This window comes from Tamandua tetradactyla, chromosome 9, assembly GCF_023851605.1.
Source record: "Tamandua tetradactyla isolate mTamTet1 chromosome 9, mTamTet1.pri, whole genome shotgun sequence".
Classification (NCBI taxonomy): Eukaryota; Metazoa; Chordata; class Mammalia; order Pilosa; family Myrmecophagidae; genus Tamandua; species Tamandua tetradactyla.
The window spans coordinates 7,435,813-7,460,232 of record NC_135335.1 but is presented as its reverse complement, the minus strand read 5'-3'; the positions used below and the strand labels follow the sequence as shown (position 1 = coordinate 7,460,232).

Below are 24,420 nucleotides of genomic sequence, written 5' to 3'. Positions count from 1 at the left end.
TCTGCAGAGCAAATGCAAATGGCTAAATCAAGAGATGCTCATATTTATTAGCTATAGGGAAATGCAAATTAAGACTACAATGAGATATCGCCCTGCAACTATTACAATAGCTTCTATTAAATAAACAAAAAACTACAAATGTTGGAGAGGATGTGGAGAAATTGGAACACTTATGCACTGCTGATGGGAATGTATAATGGTACAGCCACTGTGGAAGACAATTTGGGCGATTCCTCAGAAAACTAAATATTGAGTTGCCTATGGCCTGGCAATACCAATACAAAGCATATACCCAGAAAAGCTGAAAGCAGTGACATATACAGACATTTCCACACCGATGTCATAGCAGCACTATTCACAATTGCCAAGAGATGAATATAATCCCAGTGCCCATCAACAGATGAGTAGATAAACAAAATGTGGCATATACATACAATGGAATATTATGCAACAATAAGACAAAGTGAGGTCCCGAGGCATATGACAACATAGATGAACCTGGAGGACATGAGGCTGAGTAAAATAAGTCAGACAAAAAGGATAGATAATGTATGATCTCACTATTAGAGTGAAGGTAAAGGTAATCTCAGAGGTTTACACTGTAGAATATAGGAGACTTAGAGGTACACAGAAGCTAGAGACAAGGGAAAGGTTACCCAGTGAGGCTGAACTCAAATGTAAGGGAACAGATAGAAGTCATGGTAACTAATTAGTGACATTATAAGTAACATTGCCATATTGAAGATGAATATGATCGAAAGGGGTTATATAGCACCATGTATCCCACTGATTAAGAACATGAACAACTTTAAAGGTTTGATCTCATACAAAGAGCCAAAAATAGTGGGGTATGGGGGAACACTGAAATTGCATGCTATGGCCTATAGGAGAAGCGACAGTACCACAGCAATACCAGGGGTGAATAACTGGGGGTAGGAACAGGTAGGGACAAGAGATTAGGGGAAGTTTTAATTTGATTAGGTGAGGCTGTGTTTATTGGTTCTTTGTCTCTTTGGACCTGTGAAAATTGTCTAAAATTGATAGTGCTGTTGATTGTATAACCAAGTGAGGACACTGTAAGACATGGTTTGTTTATTTTGGACACTATCCATGATGCCAAATGGATGGAGGGGACTGAAGGGTTCAATGACTGAGAAGCCAAAACGGGAACAGTGACACATATATATGTATATATATCATGGAATATTATGCAGCTACAAAAAGGAAGGACATTGTGAGGCATGCAATGAACTGAATGAACCTTGGGGACAATGCGTTGTACAAAATAAGCCAGAAACAAAAGAACAAATATGCTATGGTGCCATTCAGAAAATACTTATAAGAAAACTGGAGTCTACACTGTAAGCTCTAATAGAAGTCATACTTAGACCGTAGTTGTAAGTGTAATTCTAGATTCTGAGATGCTGTGCTATTTGTGTATAAGCTAGTATTTCCCTGGAACTTTGGGTACCTCTGTGACACCTGAGACCCAGAACTGGAGTTCTGCAGCTCTGAAGGTCAGCACTGCTACCTACAACAACTTTTAAAGTAACTGAAAAAGAGGTCAGGCTTCAATTGGAAATAAAAACGAAGCCAATTTGGTTGGGACTAAGGTAAATCAGAAAACAAGGCCAAGGATGATAGTGTTATGTATTCTAGAGCTTCACCTACTGATCTAAATCTAAATCAACCTGACTGGATAGCTCATTTAAACAACCTGAAACTCCTGGAGCCCAGAACAAGAACAAGGTCTCCTAATTCTGATATAGCCTAATGTAATACACAGATACATCTTATGCTACTCTTATGCAAACTTCAGCTAGACATTACTAATTTGTATGGTCTGCCAAATCCCAACCAACATCATTACTGTTAACTCTTAAGAACACGCAGTCTAATTAAGACTCTATAACAGGTTCATGCACTAAGTTTATTTTCTTAGCTTTCTATAACCTCCAGACGGTTCCTATGCCTGAAAATCCTGAAACCCAGAGGGATCAACCTTTCCAAGATTATCAACAAATTATATCCCCCCATCCTTTATTGTCAACACCCCCTATGAACATGAAAAAGTGGGAATGGGCATTGCCCAAAGATCCCTATGGATTGACAGAAGGATCAAAGGAAAAGGAGAGTTATAACAGAGAGAATAGGATTTAACAAATGAGTATGACTGCTGAATCACCGTATTGATATTTTTTTTAGCCTCCAGTGTTTTGGAGCAGCTTGAAGGAAAAATCTGAAATAGGGGAATGGTAACCTGCAACAAACTCTGAAATCTGCTCTGTAATTGCTTGTTGAAATACACTTTGAAAATTATTGTTTTTTTCTTCCTTTTCTTTGTATATATGCTATGTTTTACAATTTAAAAATGTTTTTGTTCTTTTCTTAAGAGTCTGAATGAGTGTGAAAATGCACTGCTTACTATAAGGGTCCAGGAAAACTGGTTATTTCTTACGTGGGTTACAGGAGTTCAAGGGCATGGAGACTTGTTAATCCAAGAAAAGAGATCAAATTTGAAATTCCAGAACTAAGCTCCAAGGAGAAGTGGAACCAGGTCAGGGAGGACTGATCACATTTTACAGTGGTTGTGTTGGTTGCTCTGTACACTGTGCTCAGCTGAATTTAAACCTCAGAGTATCTAACACCTAAATAAATGCATTTCAACTACTCTAGTGGGTAGAAGAAAATTACCAACAAGGGGAAATGGTTAGAAAACTGTGGGCATTCTGCATAATAAGAGCAGAGTCATTCAGCCTGAACTTGGGTGACCTGGGGCTGTGGTGCTCAGCCTGCAGCACTCTCAGCAAAGGGTGGGCTGTGGGCACGGGCCTCCTAACAGCTGCCCAGAACCTGGGATCATCCAAGGGGACCTCCTGCTACAGGAAGAGGAGAAGCTGGAAGCCTGTCAGCTCTTCCCTAGGTTAGCACGTTTTCTTATCTCTTACAGAGCTCCCACCATCAACTGAAAAATCTATGGTCAGAATGCCCAAGTCCCTTCCCTCGCAGCAGCCTGTGAGCTCTCTGGGTGGTGAGGTAAACAGGTGGAAGCCTCTCGTCCTCTTCCCGAAGAATTTTTCATTAAAGAAAAATTCAGGTGTGAGGCAATTAGAATTCTACCTTCCACCCCAACCCCTGTCAAAGGGCTCTGCTGTTAAAATTTCTACCAAAATTCTTTTTGAGAATGTTAGAAATAGGAGGCCATTGAGGTCTCAGTGTGGTGGAGAGACAAGAGACAAGATTAAAGACCCCCCTGCCCCCCCCCCAAACTCCCCAAGCCATGCTGAGAGGGTGCGACCTCCAGGTGCCCTGCTCATCCTGGTCCCAAGGCTGAGGCACAGCATCCCAAGTCTGGGGAGGAAAGGACAGCAATCCCCCAGACTTCTCCCAGGGACATCCTCTTCTATCCAGAAGTTCTTCTAATGGGACAGCTCAGAGAGGAACTGGACCTTGCCCAGTAACCCTCCAGTGCCCATATACACTAAAAGGTTCTAGGAGAATCCCTGGGAAAAACTCAGACAATCCTGGCACCATGGGCCCAACTGGACTGCCTCAAGTCATCTGGGTTGGTCTCAAAAGGCAAAAAGAATGGAGCAAAATTTCCAATATTCAAATTCTCCTTTCATTCACACCTTAAAGAACATCTACGCTGAACCACGGGTGGGGCCTTTCTTGTATGCTGATGTTAAAGCCTCTCAAGAAGTTCAGGAACAGAAAGCAGAGCTTTGAATGGGGAAGGCTGGGGGGCGGGGGGGACAACAACACGGGACACAGGGTAGTGACAACAGTCAAGTGGGCTCCAGGCCAGAGGCAGTGAATGGACCAATCTGAGGATGTGTGCTAGGAATAGTAAGCAGACAGCAGAGGGTCCCATTGTTGAGAAAAGAGTGAAGTATAGCCATGAAGGGGCTTGGTCCACGCTCCCTCTTTGAGGGTCAGAATTAAAAGCTGGGCCTAACCTCTTTTGGCAGGAGATACCGTACTACTCAGGAAGAATTTCTGTGTTTATAAAATGGGCATCAGTGACCCACATTTCTGCAAATGATACTGGTTCAGAATAGGAGATGCAGCCTTGAGAATGTACATTCTCAAGAGTGCCTGGCACAAAATGCTTGTTCAATGCATAAATGAATGAATGAATTCAGAAGGAGGCTGGTTTAACCTGGAGTAATCAAAATTAGAGAGACAGACAGAGTGTGTGTATAAGTAAAGAGGAACTGCCGAGCTTATTTTAATGGGATCCAGAATATACCATGCCTTTTTTGGGGGGGCGGAAGGCTGAGAGAAGGGGGGAAGCAAGGGAGATGGTGTTCTCTGACTGCACGTGCCCACAAGATGAACTCAGATGGCTCAGAAACACCCTGCAGAAAGGTGCCAGGCTGCTCCTCAGCAGAGCGACTCCTTATAACCACAAGTATTCACTAGGCAGCCTTGGCATCCTCCTCTGGCCAACAGAAGTTTCTGTTTTCTTTTTCCAGCTATGAACCCCTGCCTAACTGATAGAAATGAAGGGGAGACTCAAATGTGGACCCAATTTTGGAAGGAAGCTCAGATCCCAGGACATGAGATTGAGATAAGTATAGCGGGACAGGAGAAATGGCAGAGACCCAAAGCAGACGCATAAAGGGGAAATTCCCCAAAAGCCAATTCCAACAATTATTTCCCATCCACCCCAATGATCTCAGAGCTACTCCTCCAAGGAGACTCACCCTACTGGCCTTCTTCCTCCACCTGGGATCAGAACTCTGACCTCCTCAGGGAATGGAGCCGGGCCTGCAGTCAAATTTAATTTCTTCAATGGAGAGAAATATTTGCACATGACAGAAAAAAATATTTTTTTTCTTATAAGAATTATTTCTTATAAGAGCCTTATTTCTGTCCATGGCTCAACTGCCACCTGACTGTACCCATTAATATACTTGTCTCCTCTGCAGCGTGAGGAAGATAACCCACTTTCCACCTGATACAACGAGGAGTGTGCAAACAACCTTTTCCTCAGCTGCTTGCTAAAAAAAATTTTTCCTTCGCATTTCTTCAAAGCCTTAGGCAGGATTTTCTTTCACTTCATCAGTCTCAAGGAAGCAGCATTCTAAAGAAGTAAAAGCAAAAAGAGAACACAGGCCCAGACCCCTCTTTAGACTCTGGGTATCTTGCTGGAGGCTACTGGGGAAGGAAAAGTAAAAGGAAGTCAAAAGTTTTGTAAACATATATCACAGAAATAGCAAAGAGAATACCAGGAGCTATTCAGAGAAATCCCAGCACAAACGTGCAACATTCCAGGGGTGGGTGTGTTCTGATCTGTTAGCTATGACAGCCGTGAGATGCATGGGTCTCTGCATGGATCGCCAGGTCATAGGGCTCTCCACTTCCCAGCTGAATGACTCTGGGCAAGGAGCTCACCCCACTTAGGGCTTGAGTTACCTGTATGTAAAATGAAACATCACCCACCCCTTCACCTCCAGGAACACTGTAGGGAAGTAGAGATAAATGTAGCATTCCATAGAGCATAACAAATGAATTACCATTATTATTTTACTGTTGCATTCTTTTTTATGAATTAGGATCTAAAGGAGGGGAAAAACAACCAGCAGATAAAAAAGCTACCCAAGAATTCTGATCTCACATTTTCCTACACTTTAAAGCTATCCATGAGAATTTTGGACTGACAAGTTTCTACAAAAGAAAGCATTCAAACAGGGCTTCCTTCCTCTCCTCCAGCTCAGTTAAATAAGGAAAAAGGAGATCCATCACTTTCCTAATTACAATTCCCCTACGCCTATGAACGAGATGAGGGTGCCTCGGCTACAATCCCAGAAATCTTTCTGAAGAAGTAAAGACTGCTTTAGATAGTCTTAATTTAAAGCAGAGGGGCAAAGGTGGGGGAAAAAGTCTTGGGGCTTGAAATCTAAATAAGCAGAATAACAGCAGTAAGGATGTGAGATAGCTATAGCTAGATGTACTTTCATTCAACAAGTAACTGTCCAACTCTAAGATGAAACCATGCCTTAAGTCATCGGCATCATTCACAAAAGTAATGGCACCAGGCTCTTCAATGACTTGCATTCTCAACCCCAGTGGAAGTTCCACTTGGGTCTTCCTCTGCTCATTCCTTCATTTCTTATCTTTGGCCAAAATGGCCACAAGCAATGCAAACATGAGTTGTTTACCATCCACAGGGAGGGAGAGAGCTGCGAGCTATTTATTCCGTAGATAGGTGGGCAACCAATGAGGCTGGAGTTGAAGGTGCCATCACTGAGAAGGCCAGTTAGTTGCACTTCATTTCCTGGGATTTAACTCTTGCCCAAGTTTATCATTAGCTAAGAACAGGTTTCAGACAAAGAGGCAGAGGGTATGAGATCATCCTCATTGCTGGAAAAAGTGACTCTGAACAGCCCCCAATCTTGGGGTTTGTTCATATGAAACTTAACCCCACAAAGGATAAGTCAAGCCTACTTAAAATTAGGCCTAAGAGTCACCCCCAGGAGAACCTCTTTTGTTGCTCAGATGTGGCCTCTCTCTCCAGTCTTTTTCCAGGAAAAAGGATGGATCTCCTTTTTCCTTATTTAACTGAGCTGGAAGAGAGGAAGGAAGCCCTGTTTGAATGCTTTCTTTTGTAGAAACTTGTCAGTCTACAAGCAAACTCACCACCCTCCCCCTGTCTACATAGGACATGACTTTCAGGGGTGTGGACCTTCCTGGCAACGTGGGACAGAAATCCTGGAATGAGCTGAGACTCAGCATCAAGAGACTGAGGAAACCTTCTCGACCAAAAGGGGGAAGAGTAAAATGAGACAAAATAAAGTGTCAATGGCTGAGAGATTCCAAACAGAGTCGAGAGGTTATCCTGGAGGTTATTCTTATGCATTAAGTAGATATCACCTTGTTAGTCAAGACGTAATGGAGAGGCTGGAGGGAACTGCCTGAAAATGTAGACCTGTGCTCCAGTAGCCATGTTTCTTGAAGATGATTGAATAATGATATAGCTTTCACAGTGTGACTGTGTGATTGTGAAAACCTTGTGCCTGATGCTCCTTTTATCTACCTTATCAACAGACAAGTAAAACATACGGAACAAAGATGAATAATAGGGGGAACAAATGTTAAAACAAATTTAGAGTGAAATGCTGGTGATCAGGGAGGGGAAGGGGAGGGGGGTATGGTATGCACGAATTTTTTCCTGTTTTCTTTTTCTGAATAGATGCAAATGTTCTAAAAAATGATCATGATGATGAATTGCAACTACGTGATGATATTGCGAATTACTGATTATATATGTAGAACGGAATGATCAAAAGTTACGAATGTTTGCGTTTATTTGGTATTTTAAAAAAACTTAAAAATTAATAAAAGAAAGTGACTCTGAAGAGATAAGCAAGGCATAGGTCACTAATATTAGCTTCACACACAGAGGACAGCACAGTGGTGCTACCATGTTTCACCTCTGGTGGTACTGAGCAATGAGGGTACTGAGCAATGATGGTGCCCCAGGAAAAGGGGACCAAGTACTAACTGAGCAGCAAGAAAGTCAGGCTGTGGATACCTCTGCCTCACCACAAAGGGAAAGGGAAAGAGTCTTAGAAGTCCATTCCTTCCTTCTGATCAAAACAGCATGTCCTGGGTGCACGGGTGTCTCAGTGGTAGAATCCTCACCTTTCATGCGGGAGACCCGGACTCGATTCCTGGACCATGCACCCGCCCCCCCCCCCCCCCAAAAAAAGAGCATGTCATAGGCAAGGGTTTTAAGTGGATTATAGAAAAGCAAAAGGTAAACAGTGCGGAGGAAAGGAGAGAGAGAGAGAGATAAAAAGAATGAAGTTAGTAATTAAGGTGTTGACTTGGCAGGACAAATGACAAACTTGTATTTATTCTTCCTCCTTATCGGCAAACAAGATAGAAGTGATCATTAGACAAGAGGACAATGGTATCCCTAGACTCCCAGGATCAGAGAATGAGTCTAAGAAACTATTGGGGAGGAAATGAAGAAAGCCAGGCAAACTCAAGAGGCAAAGAACATAAGGAAAAGGTAAGAAAAGAAGCATGAGCCTTTGCAAAGGCAGAATTGTTTGGAGGCCTCTAAAAGACAAAGGTCAGAGTCCCAGCAAGATATTCAGAATCTTTTTCTTTTACTCATCTGTCCATACCTTGGATAAACAGAGTATCAGATACAAGATTTTCACAATCACACAGTGATACTATAAAAGTCACATTGTATCTTTACATAATTGTCTTTAAGAATCAAGGCTATTGACACACACACAGCTCAACAGTTTCAGGCACTTCCCTCTAGCCACTCCAGTATACCATAAAATAAAAAGGAATATCTATATAATGCATAATAACCTCCAGGATAACCTCTCGACTCTGTCTGAAATCTCTTAGCCACTGAAACTTAATTTAGTCTCATTTCTCTCTTCCCTCCTTTGGTCAATAAGGCTTCCTTTATCTCATGATGCTGGATCCTGGCTCATCCCAGGAGTTCTGTCCCACATTGCCAGAGAGATTTATACCCTGAGAGTCATATCCCACGTAGTGGGGAGGGCAGTGAGTTCACTTGCCATGTCAGCTTAGTGAGAGAAGCCACATCTGAGCCACAAAATAGGTTCTCTGGAAGTGACTCTTAGGCCTAATTGTAAAACAGGCTTAGCCTATCCTTTGCAGGATTAAGTTTCATATGGGAAACCCCAAGTTTGAGGAGCCACTGGATCTTGGCACCAGACAGGAAGAGCTTGAGTGAAGAGTTTGTGGGCCTCGGTGTGGGTGATGCCCTCAGAGATTTGTTACCTCCAGCACCTGGTCCAGGACAATGTCTGCTCTCCCCAGTGGAGGCAGATTTGAGTGCTTTATCTTTTGCCCCAGTTTCCATGCTTCAATGTACTCTGTCCCTAGTGCATTGTATAAGTTGACTGGCCACGGAGCAAGGGAGGGCAGTTGGACAGATTGTACTACAATGGCTGGTCCAAGAGAGAGTACCACCCATCACCCTGTGCTGGTCCTCCAGGGTGGAGGAACTGTGTGAGAACAGGTAGAGGACTGAGTCCTGTGCAGATGCTGCTGGGGATAGTGACAGGAGAGAGTGCTGAGGACTGGGTAGGGAATATGATGGGGCTGCTGCTCATCTACGTGTTGGCCTGGCGGCTAGCTTCAGGATTATACAATTCTCCAGGCTTATAACCCCGCTGGTCCAACGTGTAATCTTTAGTGACTCTACTGGACCGTGGATAGGTTCTGGGGGACTTGGGGTCCATTAGGGACATTCAGCTGTACGATAATGACACCTGGCCCAGACGATGACACTCCTGAGTACTGCTATGGCATCTGTGGTGGACTGCAGGGAAAGGGAGACTGAGGCATCTGGTACTGCTTACAGCCAGGAAGCTGCAGAAACCGCACAAAAGGGCTCATATCATTCTGCTGAGCAGTTGGGATCAAACTGTAGTACACTGGTACACTCCCTGCCAGGAAGCCCCCTTGTACAGATTGACTTGCAGGGACCAACATGGCTTACTGGAAAGGTGGCTGGACCACATTTTGAGAGTCATTACCTACTGGGATTTGGTAAGAAGGCAGTGGAGTGTGCTGAACCTCCAGGCCTTATATCTGGGCTCCCATGCTGCTCCTCTGGTTGCTGAGCAGGCCCTGGTTCCGTGGTTGCTGGACCCCAATCATGCCTTGGTAAGCCGTCTGCTGCTGATTAGGCATTGTGGGCTGAAAACCAGGCTGCTGGGATGGCTGAGGCAGCTGCTGACCATGCTGGGGGCTGTAGGCGACTGGATGAGAGAGAGGTCGATAATGCTAGATGAAGTAAGAATACTGTCCAGGGAGATAGTAAGAAACCTGTATCTGTAGAGGGGCTTGCATGTAGCCCTGAGGACTTGCTGAGTACGTGGTACATAGCTAGGGGCGGAATAGTTAGAGACAGGGAGGGGCTGACCAGTGGAGGCCATGATTAAACTAGTTTGCTGAGGGTGTTGGGAGATAAGTAGGGCTAGAACAGAGCTGGGGATGGGTTAGCTACTTTAGCAGATCCTTGGTGGCTAAGACTCATTTGTCCAAAGGGGTCACTGAGGTCATCTGCCTGTGAGATCAGGGTGGCTGTTGCTGAGGCATGGGTGGAAGAGCAGGAAGCTGCTGTGGCTGAGCAGCGCAAGGGAGAAAGCCCTGGACAGACTGGAAAGAGGTGATCTAGTTACATACTCCTGGGGCACCTAATGCCATACCTGCCCTAGAGGTCCTTCCTGCACTACCACCTTTACTGTTTCTAATGCTTCCCCTCTGGTGAGGATAGGAATTCTGCTGAAGCTGCTGGCTTTGGTGAGAGAGGGTCGCGTGCTACTGTCAGAGGCATCAGAGTCTGTGCTGCTCCAGGGCCTAGGCTCCAGGGATTTGAGTTTGCTGTCTGCGCTGCTCTGGCCACTGCTTAAGGTATGACTCGGCTCTCGCGGTACCCCCTGATGTCATTTAGATATCCATTCTGGCCAGTCTCTTGGGCAAATATTCTCTCTTGGACCCTTTGATATTCCTCCTCTCTCTTCTACTAACTTGCTTCTCCTTCCCTCCTGCAATGGAACTCTGATCTGGTTATCATCTTGGTCCATACTGGCATTATCTCTTTAAGAACAAATCTCTTGAAATTCTGTATTCTCATCCTTTATGTGTTCTGAGAACCTTTGTTCAGGGATTCTTGTGTTACTGGTTTTGTTGATGACGGAAGCTTGTCCAGTTTGATCAACATTGTGGGCCATCCTAAAGTAGGCAGCTGCCTGGTATAATAGCATCCAGTGATATGAAGTAATTTGAGGGAACTTCTTGAACTAGTTATCGTTGTCATTAACAAATTATAGAATCTCTTGTTCTAATTCTAGCAGCATCATTCTGTTCTTTGGGTTCTTTTTCAACATATTTACAAGAAATTCATGTAGGTCTGTTTCAGTAGAGTCCATATATTCTTGGCTGGAATTTCTGGACAGCATTTTTCTTAGGACCTTTTGTTTGTTTTTGTCCTGGTCTTCCTTTTCAGAGACATTCTTTATGGGCTTGTCCTCTTTCTTGTCAGAAAGGCAATTGATGTGCAATTGAATTTTATCCTGGGTATATAGCAGCCCATCAGCAAATGGGGTAGAGGACTCTTCACACACTGCCAGGCTGTTCACCAGCTTCACCTTGGAATTAGACTTGGCTCATTTCCTGGCATGACCATGGTTGAATGTCCACCTTTACATCTCCTGATGCAAACTGGCATCTTCACCCGCATCTTCACCCTCTTTCTCAATTTCTTCTTTATTTTTACATGGGCAGGCACCGGGAATCGAACCCGGGTCCTTGGGCATGGCAGGCAAGCATTCTTACCTGCTGAGCCACCATGGCCCGTCCTCTCAATTTCTTCTTTACTTGGAGTCTTAGATATAAACTTGTCTGTGTTTACAGATTCTTCTACCAGTTTTTTCTTGATTCTTTCATTATTTCCAGAGTCTCCTAAATAGTGTTAATGTTAGATATCTTCTTCAACAGAATACAGTAGCCTCTACAGACTCCTGAGTAAATGCTCAGCCTCCAGGAGTCCAGTGCTGGAATGCTATCACATATAAGAAATGAGTCTGATGTACTGCCCAAGCCATCCAGATGAAGTATAAGAACTGTACATCAACCATCATTTAGGGCGACACTGGTGACAGGATAGTTGATAACCTCCAAAGATTCATCTGTCATGGGCTGTAGCAGGAAGGGTGCCTGCCTATCTGCCTACCCACTCCCCAGGTCCGTGGCTTCTCTGCTGTGGCTCAGCACTGACAACTGACCCGGAAGATGACTTTTAATAAAACACATTTTTAAAATATTATTTCATATAAGCTTAACTTTTGCAAGAAGAAAATTAAATCAGATGTTTCTACAACATCGTTTATTTATGTTGCAGTGGAGTTAGCTGTACATATACATTGTTCTTTTTTAAAAACTTCACACTCTGTTCAATTTTCTTCTGGGCTTTTGAAAGTTATCTTCTTCTTTACATTGAGGTCCATTTGCTACTGTAATTATGCCATATAATGTAAAATGCAACAACTGAAGAGAGAGAGAAAAACTGTGGCTAGACAAACATATGTGAGAGAATGAGAGAGAAACCAATACCTACACGAAAAAGTAAAAATCAGCCCTACTGTTCATAAACAGTAATTTTTCATGCTAGAAGTGTATACTGTTTGAGAAGGAGGTGACTAGAAAGTTTCTTTTTCATGTTAGTTTATTCAAAGAATTGAATTATAAAAAGTAGCATAATTTATGTACCTAAATTTATGAAACAGAATCTCACCAAAATCAACTTAAATCCTAAAAGTTGATCCAGTCATCTAATTTATTTTGGAGACTGAATTGCTGGAAAAGGGGGTTATTATTTAGTCATTTAATTAAAGTAATTTTAAAGGAATGCATGAATTCTGCCTCTTGATATGTAGAAAACAAGCACACGGGGAAGCTCACATGGCTACGCTGCATTTTAATGTTGCTTTTCTTTTCCGATTATTAGAGAAAATTCTCTCAATCTCTTAATATCAAAGTTTATTGTATTATCTGGTCTCTAGTTTGAACAATTTTCCAAAGAACTATGTATGGATTTATTGGCTATTCCTTGTGAATTATGGATATAATATAACAAAGATTGAACAACAACAACAAAAAAAACAATTGAGCTGGTTTGAAATTGCTATGTAACCCCAGAAAAGCCAAGTTCTCTTTCCTAATCCAGTCTGGTGGGGGCAGACCTATTGCTTAGGGTGGAAACTTTGATTGGCTTGTTTCCCTAGAGATGTCACACACCCAGTTGTGTAGTCTCCATATTGTATGGTCTCATTTAGAAAATACTTAAAAGAAAATTAGGGTCTAGACTGTAAGCTCTAACTTACAGCAGTCACATTTAGTCTGGAGCTGTAATTGTTATTTCTAGATTTTGAGAGATTGCGCTGTGTATGTAGAGCCTGGTATTTCCCTGGAACTTTGGGGACCTGTGTGTAACTTAAGGCTCAGCTTAGGAGTCCTGCAGCTCTGAAGCTCAGCATTGCCACATACCACAACCATTAAAGATACTGAAAAAGAGATCAGGCTTCAATTAGAGATAAGAACGAAGCAGATCAGGTCAGAACTAAAATAAATCAGAATACGGGGGGGAAGGAGGACCTTGTCTGTATTTTAGAATCTCACCTATTCTATGAGAACAAAGGAAGAGATGTTTATTTTGTCCAAAACCTAAATTTTCTGTAGTACACAATCTAACTCAACCAGTCTGGATGGATCATTTAAACAACCCAAACATGAAGCCCAGATGGGAATGAGGGTTTGTAATTCTGTAGAGCTTAATGTAATGTCTGGATACATTCCAGAGTATGTTTAAGCAGATTAAAAGTATTGGCAAAATCCCTTGAGGGCCTGGAGAAAAAATAAGGAACTATTAACTTCACCATCAGAGAAACCCCTGATACTGTCTTAAACATTAAGGACTCCCAAGTTAACAAGCCAAGCCCTTAATCTTTTTTTTTTTTCTTTTTCCAAAGAGAGAAAGAGTTTACTACTAGGTGCGTAGTAGGAGCGCAGATGGTCTAGTGGCCCAAAATGTGTCTCCCCAAACTGCAGTAATTCAGATAGTTTTATTAGAGAAAAAATGCCAAGTCCTTAATCTTGAGTCTTGTTCTTGTAAAACTTATTTATGAAGTGGAGAAGCTAAGCCTACCTATAGTTATGTCTGGGAGCTACTTCCAGAAAACTTCTTTTGTTGCTCAGATGTGGCCTCCCTCTAAGCCGAACTTTGCAAGCGAAGTCATTACCCTCCCCTACTACAAGGGATATGACATCCGGGGCGAAAGTCTTTTTGGCAACGTGGGATATGACTCCCAGGGATGAGCCTGGCCCTAGAACTGTGGGATAGACAATGCCTTCCCGACCGAAAGGGGGAAAAGAATTGCAACAAAGAAGGTATCAGTGGCTGAGAGAGTTCAAATAGAGTTGAGAGGCTATTCTGCAGGCTACTCTTACATAAGCTTCAGCTAGATATTGCTATTTGTCATGGTTTGACAATTCCTAACCAAAACCATTCCTACCAACCCTGAAGTACACCTAGGGCTTTATCTGAGATTCTACAAAGGTTCCATGCACTATGAGTACATTACAGAAACCTACAAAAGCTCCAGATGAGTTCCTAAGTCAGAAAAGTACTGAAACCCGAGGGGCCAGCCTCTCCAAAATGTCAACTAGATTGATATCCCCCATCCCTTATTATCAGCAGCTGTTTCTAACATGGAAAAGTTAGAAAAAGCATAGCCCAAATACCCCTAAAACTTGGGAGAAAAACCAAAGGAGAAGGTGGAATTATAACAGAGAAAGCTAAGAGTCAACAAATGAGTACGACTGTCGAATCATTATAATGATATTCCTTTTATTCTCCAATGTCTTGGAGCAGTCAGTAGGAAAAACCTAAAATTGTGGAATGTAACCCATATCAAACTCTGAAATCTGTTCTATAAGTTGCAATATGTTATATTTTACAACAACAAAAAACTATAGGCAGCTGTAGTAATATTAGGTTAAATAAATTCCTGAAATAAAAAATTTGAAAGGGTTTAGTAACACAGGTCACTATATAGCAAAGCTGACATTTGCAATAACTGTCTACTTGATATTTTGAGAGTGCACACAGTTTTGATAATCAAATGGTAGTTAAGATAGTCTTTAATGTTTAGAATCTAAGAAACTCTGATATCAGTATCTATAGATTTTTTTCCTTCCTTGCTTTAATTTTAAATTGGTTTATGAAACATATTGTACAAACAGGCTTTACAATGATTACTTATTGTATTTAACTATGCCGATGGATAAGTTAATTAAGATAACCACTTTAGGTGGTTAAGATTTTCATATGTTAATTGTAAAAATATTTGTATCTTCATACTTCCCTGAAATCGGGAAACTGTTTAGAAACATAGGTCATTACCATAGGAATGTAGATATTTGTAATAACTTTCTACTTGACATTTTGAGAATATTCAGAGTTTTTTTTCTTTTTTTCTTAATTAAAAAAATTAAACAAAACATTAAGATATCATTCCATTCTACATATACAATCAGTAATTCTTAATATCATCACATAGTTGCATATTCATCATTTCTTAGAACATTTGCATCGATTTAGAAACAGAAATAAAAACACAACAGAGAAAGAAATAAAACGATAATAGAGAAAAAAAGATTATACATACCATACCCCTTACCCCTCGCTTTCATTTACCACTAGCATTTCAAACTAAATTTATTTTAACATTTGTTCCCCCTATTATTTATTTTTATTTCATATATTCTACTCTTCTGTTGATATAGTAGCTAAAAGGAGCATCAGACACAAGGTTTTCACATTCACAGAGTCTCATTGTGAAAGCTATATCACTGTTAAATCATCATCAAGAAACATGGCTACTGGAACACAGCTCTACATTTTCAGGCAGTTCCCTCCAGCCTCTCCACTATAATCTTGAACAACAAGGTGATATCTACTTAATGCATAAGAATAACCTCCAGGAAAACCTCTCGACTCTGTTCGGAATCTCTCAGCCATTGACACTTAAGTCTCATTTCACTCTTCCCCCTTTGTTCGAGAAGGTTCTCTCAATCCCTTGATGTTAATTCTCAGCTCATTCTAGGGTTTTTCTCAGTCCCTTGATGCTGAGTCTCAGCTCGTTCCAGGATCTCTGACCCACGGTGCCAGGAAGGTCCACACCCCTGGGAGTCATGTCCCACGCAGAGAGGGGGAGGGTGGTGAGACTGCTCGTCATGTTGGCTGGAGAGAGAGGCCACATCTGAGCTACAAAGAAGGCTCTCTTGGGGGTGACTCTTAGGCCTAAATTTTAAGTAGACTTGACCTATCCTTTGTGGGGTTAAGTTTCATAGGAACAAACCCCAAGACTGGGGGCTCAGCCTATAGCTTTGGTTGTCCACACTGCTTGTGAAAATATCAAGAATTCGACTTGGGGAAGTTGAATTTCTCCCTGTTCTCACCATTCCCCGAAGGGGGCATTGCAAATACTTTTCCACTTACTGATCAGATCACTCTGGGATTCGTCAGGGCATCACTCTGGACAAACCAACAAAATCTCATGTCCTACCTGAGATTCCAAGTACTTATGACGTTCAATCAAACTATCTACATAAGTTATATTAGGAAATGCTCTAGTCAAAATAAAAATTTTGTAACAAATAAACATTTTTTGCTTTAGTCTCACACATAAGGTGACATTTTAAATTAATTACCATCTATTTTCAGCACCCTGCAATAATGACAGTCCTTTGTTCTTCCTCATGCAAAAACATTTTTAAAATTTGTACATTGTACATTTCACTATTATTATAATACACTCTAGGCATTCCTAGATTATACCATCTCGATCTTTAACATCTATCTTTCTATCTGATGAGAATATTCAGAGTTTTGATAGCTGATCAAATGGTATTTAAGTTAGTGTTAATATTTAAAATTTAAGAACTTTGTTATCTCAATTTGTAGATTTTTTTCCTTGTTGCCTTAATTTTAAATTGTTTTATGAAATTTATTGCACAAACACAGGTTTTACAATGATTATTTGGATTCCTTATTTAAATACGCCTATGGTTAAGCTAATTAAGATATCCACTTGTGGTGGTTCTAAGTATATTGTTTATTTTCTTACATAAAAATATTTAAGAAAAAGAAAGAAAGGTGATGGCTGCAATGGCAGAACACAAAAGGCTATTCACAGAACTGAGGCAATGAAAAATACAAAATCCCTATAGAGAAAGTGGGAAGGAAAAAAGGGGCACTTTCTAAGGAGAACATGAAAAAAAAAGTGCTTTGGAGAAAAGTTTCTCTTCAATTTTTTAATATAATTATCTATAAGGGAGAGTCATACAAAAAATGAATGTCAACTTGGAAAATAACACCTGTCTGTTTATGAACAACTCGCTGCATGATGGCTACCTTCTCTTCTTGGTCAGTAGAAACGTAGAAAATGCAAGTCCAAAATTGCTTTTGGAAGCTGAGCTGGTCTACAGCATGGTGCAACCAAGGGGCACGTTACTGAACCTCGTGGAGACAAAGTTGCTGAAGTCTGTGAAATGGGAAGCTGATCCTCCAAAATGTACAGGCAAGGAGGGCACTGAATGAGATCATGCACACACAAGTACTTTGGAAATGGTAAGGCACTATGAAAAGATAATAATCCACATGTATTCAAAATAAAACATATGGCCCTTTTGGTATTCAGACAACAGACGGTCAACATAAAAAAGTTAAAAAAAAAAAAAAAATCAGGCCAGCCAGAAATTTAATACCTACCAAGATGAACTTGGCAGTCCCAGAATGACCACGTGGTATTCACAGAGTGTACCCAGGAATACAAGAAATGTGAGAATTGTGGGGAATTTCAGGAATTAAAAGGCTAAAATAGCAACACATTTGGAAGAAGCCTTATGTCAAAGGTGGCATTTGGAACCAGGGACAAGGGGGATTAGGGTTTGGAACAGGGTAACATCATTTCAAAATCCTCTGGGACATGTATGAATGGTTGCCTGTATTCCTACTCTCTATATTAATCACTGCTAGAGCGGACTCTACCCCCACGGACAAGACCTACTGGGGGACAGATGACAATCATGTTACAGAAAACCCTAGGTCTTCAAAACCAGAAGCAATCCCCAGAGATTCCATCTACCATTATCAATTCACGAAGTGGTCTTCTGAGACAAATTGGGGTTAAATGAGTTTGAAATGAGTGAGTCAGATTACTAGGCAAGCATCAAAATGCTACAACTCAAGGAGGGCAGTGGGCCTGCCCCACACTGCCTCCATAACACCATCATAATGCCAGCGATATCTGAGCACCCTAACTCAAAAGCTCGACTTCCATAGTGGAATGAGTTTTTCCAGGTGAGCTAGATAACCATCCATCCATCCCTCTGCAGAACACAACTAAAAATGTTGGTAAAACATAAACACACACACCTAGTTTTTAAAATATAATTCTAAATTTTTCTTAAAAGCACAGACAAATTGGCAAGAAAATAAGGAACACTGAGGCCAAAATCTAAGAGGAGGCAGAAACCCAGAGATAAGTAAACACAGAAGCTGGCGTTTGCCCAGTGGGCAGAACCAGGCAAATCTGAGATTTGGTTTCCAAGCCTCAAAGGAAACAAGGGCACAGCCCAGAACCAACCCAAGGTGGGACGTTTAGGTGGACCTTCTCCCCACCAAAATTGGGACTCCAAAAACTGGATACTTCCACAGGCTGAGAGTGGATCAGAAATAAACCTGACCTCCTTCTCTCTACCCCAAGAGCTACTTGCAAGAAAAATCAACTGTCCCAATCCTAGTCACTGAGCAGCTGGAGAAACAAACAAATAAAAATCTACCCCAAGAAGTTATCATCACAGCCAGCTCTCACAAAGATGTGCAGCCCAAATTCCCAGCACCTGGGAGATCAGAAAATGCTCAATGCTCTAAACCCACTGGTGGCAGGAAGGGTGGACGAGTACGACCACACTAGAAAAGTTTCCCCTAACCTAGAGAAGCTAGGCGTGATCATACCCCATGGGCCAACAATTCCCCTGCGGGCTCACACCCTGGAAAAACTCTTACTTGTGAGTCTAGGAGGCACGTTCAAAAATGTTCACACATCTACTGTAAACTAGGGGCTGTAGTTGTTAATGAAAATAATTCAGACTAATGTAAAGTATGAATAATGAGGAAAACTGTAGGGGGTGGGTATGTGGGAACTCTGTATTTTCTGTGGATTTTTTCTGTAAGCCTACAACTGCTTTAATTTAAAAATTAAATTAAATAAATAAATTAAAAGAATGTTCACAACAGTATCGTTCCTAAGAGCAAAAACCTGGAAGCAGATCAAAGGCTTCTTGGCCCTAAGAAGGATAAATCCACCTGGGCACATGAGCCCTGCGGAAAGCGCTACCGCAGTGGGAGTGAATGGTGCCAAGTGCAGGCTCAGGGCTGAACGGGCCATGCAGAGCTGAGCAAGTCACAGAAATCTATAGTGTGATTCTGTGTCTATAATGCTCAAAAACATAAACACTGAGTTTAGACATTGGTCATAGCTGATAAAATTATCAAGAAAATCAAGAGAATGACCACCACCCAAATCAGAATAGCGTGGGGGAAGGGACTTCTCCCGGGTTGCGCTCGGGGCATCTGTGGACCTGACTTCTGTTCCTCACCTGCGTGAAGGAACAAAGGTAGCTGCTTTATTGTTGTTTCAATGTACGCAGATATTTTATACATGTCTTCTGTAAGAGTGCTATATTTTACAATGAAACAAATGGAAAAAAGAAACTATGCAATACTACCCAACTGTCAAAGAGTGAAGCTGCGTTACCTGTACTGATAGGGAAAGATCACCAAGATACATTGCTAAATGAAAAGGGCAAAGAGCAGACAGAGGGAATAGGAGGAAAGAAGGTATAGGAGAAAGAAAAAAAAAATATATATATATATATATATATTTATATTTTAAATACACAAATCACCTCTGAAAGACCACACAAGATAAATTAACAGAGGCAGCCTGGGGGGGGGGGGGGGGGGTCAGAAAACAGAAAGAGACTCTTTTCTTGTTTTTTTCCAGAAAGAGACTTTCATATCTTTAATGCTTATACCAGGTGCAAGTCTTACTTAGCTAAAATACATAACCTTAAAGTTAAACACTAATCCTTTGGGTTACCACTTGGTGCAAGTACACTGTTCCAAGACTCCAGCAGATTCCAACGGAGGCTCTGAGAGTGTTCTCTGGTTCAGGCCAGGCCTTCCTTTGCTTCATCAATGTTGCGCCACCAGACCTGAGTTTTCAGTGCATAAGGCACTTCGTCGTCCCTTGTGACTTCACTGAGGGTGTGACTCCAGCCCTCCGAACCAGAGTCCCACAAAGACACTTTGGTAGCAGGCAGTCAATGCCTGGACCTTTGGCCTTAGTCTCTGGGGCCTGGCTGATCTGGGACAAAAATCTTTAAAAGGCAGTGGTTGAAATGTCCTTTTGAAGTCATAAATCTGCTAGGCATGGCTGCCTTCTGCCCTTCGCCCCAGAACTGCCCTTCTGCCCCCTGGGGAGAAAAGCCTCTTAAAGCCGTGCGTCTCTCCAGCTGGAGAAGCCAGCCATGAAGGGAAAGGAGACCGACTTAGCCAAAACCAACAAAGGCCAGACACAGGACTAGACTCAGATCTCTTCTTGGGACTAAAGCCTGCCATCCCTTGCCTCTGGGTTCAGTTTCAAAGGAGAGTAGCTGAGGGTCCACCCACCCACTGCCACCATGCCACCCATCTAGTCCCCATTACAAAGTCCCAGCATAGGCACCACGAAAATCAAGTCATTTGGAGAAAGACCGAAACCAGAGTTATAAATTCATATTCTGGGTCTACTAGGACCTCGCTCCAAAATGCCATCCTCACCATGCACCTAAAAGATGCAACAAAAGCCCTAAACCCCCAGCACTGAATATCTACAAACACACTGTTTTGCTCAGTATAAATCAGTTTGCTGGCAGACAGTTCCAGCTCCCATCTACCATGCCTGGAGGGAAAAAGAATGCCCCAACGTCCCAGAAGGTGTTTCTCTTTGGATTAGCCCCTGCAGGAGCCTTGGAAGGAGCAGCAGACTGATGGCTGCACCAGCAAGTAAGGTGCTGCTCACTTCTCACCTCTCATCTCTCATCAGCTATCAGCCAGGGAGGAAAAGAAAGGCTGAGGCAGAAGCTGGAAAAAAATCAGCTTAGGAATCTTAAGGCTGGGCTAGACCTTTCTCCTTGTACCCCTACATAGTAGAGGGCATGGATCAGCCTCACACTGGATGTGAACATCCCCACTTACCTCCAGAAAAGTTCTCAGGACTAACCTCTCTAGTCTCAAGCTAACTCAATTTTCTCAGGAAATTCCGAGTTGGGCTTAAGCACCCATCTCAAAGATGCTACCCCATCCTAATTCTCCAATTTTATTTGCCTCCCACTTTCCCCCTGACCTCAGGTTGTGGGGCCAGCTACCCTCAACCTATGAATGGGATCAGTTTCCAGGTGGGCATTTCAGGATGGACATAGAGTGCAAATTAGAGCTCTCTGATTCTTCCCTCTTCTCCCCATAGCAAGTTTTCTTTTGGGACACTTCTGTTTCTTCCTTCCCATTACCACCACATCCTAGTCCACATTCACATCACTTACAGAAGGTCTGAATTCCAACTATTTCTTCTTTAGAGCTAGTTACCACCCCACCCCTCCTTACTTTCCCTATTCCAGGTGAGCCTGCCCACTACACTTAGAGAAGTTTTTCAAAGCTTCATTGACCTCTGGGTGGTCTCCGGCTCAAGCATCTGAAAAGCTTCTCATTTTCTCAAATCTAAACACACAGCTGGATATTCAAAACATGAACCAACCTCTCAGATCTCACTGGCCTTAACTCTCACTACATTCCAACAGCATGCATTCTTTGAACAGGTGTTTCCTAAGCAGAGGGGTCCACTGGGTTCAGCAGTGAAGACCCTTATCTCCACCCTCATGGGACTGATATCGCTGTCCTCTCACCAGCGAGGCTAGTACATCAGTCACTCCTTTGTGCAATGCCTAGCTTTCCTTATCACCGTGACTGTGCTTTGTGCCCTCCACTCCTCTCTATCAACCCAAATATGACAACACTTTCCAAGGCCACAGCTTTTCAGAAGTTCTCTCCTGCCACCCTGATATCACTGCCTTATTTTGCAGGTCTTGGACTCACATATTCTGCTCTGTATAATGAGCTCCCTTGTAGCTATTCTCTGCTGCTCCTACAGCCACCATCAGGAAGTAGGTAACAAGCAGACTCCAGGCTACTTTACAGAAGTTATTTTATTTAATACCCTCAACAGCCCCATGAAGAAGAGAAAGGTTTTACTGCCCCTATTTTATAGATGAGAAAACCAAGGCTCAAGCTGGCTAAAGAACTTGCAAGAGGTGACAAGGCTGGTAAGGGGCGGCTAAGCACAAACTTCACCCAGTCCACCCAACTCCAGAGCCTGTGCTTTCAGCCACTGCTACACCTCTCCCTGACAATTCCTGCATGTATACTTGCATTTAGCATCTTACCTGGCACAGGAAAAGCCCTTGATAAGCAGCAGTAATTACTATTCCATATTAACTAGTCAATACTGAGTAAGCATGGATTTTGCCCCAGCACATGTATTCCTTCTCTCCCCAACCACACAACAGGCCACCAAGGGCAAGGGCCACATCTTCCGATCCTTTTATAGCCTTACACCATCCAGTAAAGAGCTATGCCTGCCACTGAGGTAGAGTAAATGCTTGAGGAAAGAACAATCTCTTGAATTGTTGTACAATAATAACTTTTGTTCTTCTTAAACCATTCAGTCAATTGGAAAAACTCCACATTGGATCATGGAGAATTTACTCTGCCAATACTGAAACTGCCATTTGAAAATATCAGAAGTAAAAAGAGATGGAAAGCTAGCTCAGGTCAACAAATACAGAAACAGTTGTTTTGCAACCAGCTGAAATGAGGTAGCCAAAAGGCAGGAAGGCTGAGGAAAACCCGAAGGCCTTATGGAAACAGCCTTGGACAACGTGGCCTGGTCAGAAGCAGAGCCTGGAGTCAGGACTGAGCAGTTGATGGAGTTGATGTTTTCTTTTCAAGTGAAGACTCCCAACTGGCCACAAGCCCAAGTGACAACAGATGGCTCTCGTGATAGAAACTGCCAGCCTCAAGAGATCAACTAAGTAGGAAAGACAGAGGATTTCAGGGTGATCTTTTAGCCCCATGCAGTAGTGACTCTGCACCATCTTACTCTTAAACCCTGTGGAACAGCAAAAGCCCTAGACCAGAAACTGGGGTTGCTGCTTTCAAAACCTGAACCTCACTGAACCTCTCTCAACCTCAGGGCCATCATCCACAAACTGGAAAACCAGGACCTTAAACCAGTCCCAGTAAAAACTGTTCAATTAAATAATGAAACTGAAAAATGCTACACAGATGCAAGGAATTATTATCGATAGCACCTGGCTCCATGTGGTGCCCTGGTGTACACAGGCTGAGATGAGGCCCCAGTATCTGTTGAAACCTTAATGGCTGGTGGGTGAGGAGAGGCTGCCATTGTCAGGTTATGGTAAATGTTCTATTTTTCACTGGTGAAGGTTAAATTCTTCTTTTGAATCAGAACTACTTTTTCTGTATTGTAATTTCATTCTGCTATCCCTAAGCATTTAGTACAGTTGTCTGCAAGGTTTGGCAATATTTTTTAAAGCTATCCTTCCAGAAGCCATGAGACAGGCCTTCAGCATGCACACACCCGAAGGATCTAAGAAGACTGTCAACAGCCCTGAGGCAGGAGAATTGAGTGACATCCAGAGAACAGTGGTTACACAGCTGGCTAAGGATATAAGCAACCCACAGGTGGATTTCATTCATTTAACAAATAGTTTGGAACTATGCTACATTCCAGTCTTGACAGCACACAAGCTTTCCTTGGGTATTTCTACAAATGCTGCTGGAGGCGTTGTAAAAAAAAAACAAAAGACAAGCTTCCTGCCCTGCAGGTCAACTGTGAATAGTTGTTCTTAGGAACCAAATGAACATATTATCCCTGAAGGTGGAAGAGGTCGGGACCATCTCAGACTCAAAGGCAGAATAATTACTGTTGAAGGTTTTGCCTCATCTCATGACGTTTATGTTCATGTACTGCCTTCTGGCCTCCATGGCTTCTGATGAGAAACTGGCTGTTGATCTTGCTGAGGATCCCTTGTACAAGATAAGTCAAATCTCTTACTGTTTTCAAGATTCTCTCTTTATCTTTAAACACTTTATAACATGTCTAGGTAGGAATCTCTTTGAGTTTATTCTACTTGGAGTTCATTGAACTTCTTATATGTATGAATGAATGAATATATATATACTGAAGATCCCTTTTACCACCCCCAAAAAGAACTCGGTCCAGTAAGTCCAACACACAGGTTTCCTGAGAGACAATTTCTATCAACTTCTTTTCCTGGGGATGGGCCATATTTTTCTTGATAAATACCCCATGAACTGTTGCAAGCCTTTGGTTAATTTTCAGAGTTGTTAAAAAGTTTATTTTGACAATTTTTGCCAGTGTTCTCATTGCTTTAATGGAAGAATGGCTTTTAAGAAGTTCTTATTCCCCAGGAACCTCTACCTCCTACGGCGTTTAGACAGAGGTTTTCATCCCCCACAACAATTCTAAAGGGAGAGGGCTAAAAGGGAACTCTGCTACTTGAGTATTTGCTGGGGACTGAATCATGTTTCCAGGTCTCAATCCCGGGTCCTGTGGGCATGAACCCATTTGTAAAAAGGACGTCTGAAGATGCTATTAGCTAAGGTGTGCCAAATATGGCTGATATCCTTATAAGCAAAGGAAA

The 24,420-nt window shown here is 42.3% G+C and overlaps 1 protein-coding gene and 1 pseudogene across 6 annotated transcripts in view; both read right to left on the bottom strand.

Annotated features, from left to right (window-relative positions):
- Window positions 1-24,420, bottom strand: part of PC (pyruvate carboxylase) — a 133,983-nt gene that overhangs the window by 91,483 nt on the left and 18,080 nt on the right. The window lies entirely within an intron of this gene.
- Window positions 8,237-11,219, bottom strand: LOC143646543 (R3H domain-containing protein 2 pseudogene; annotated as a pseudogene).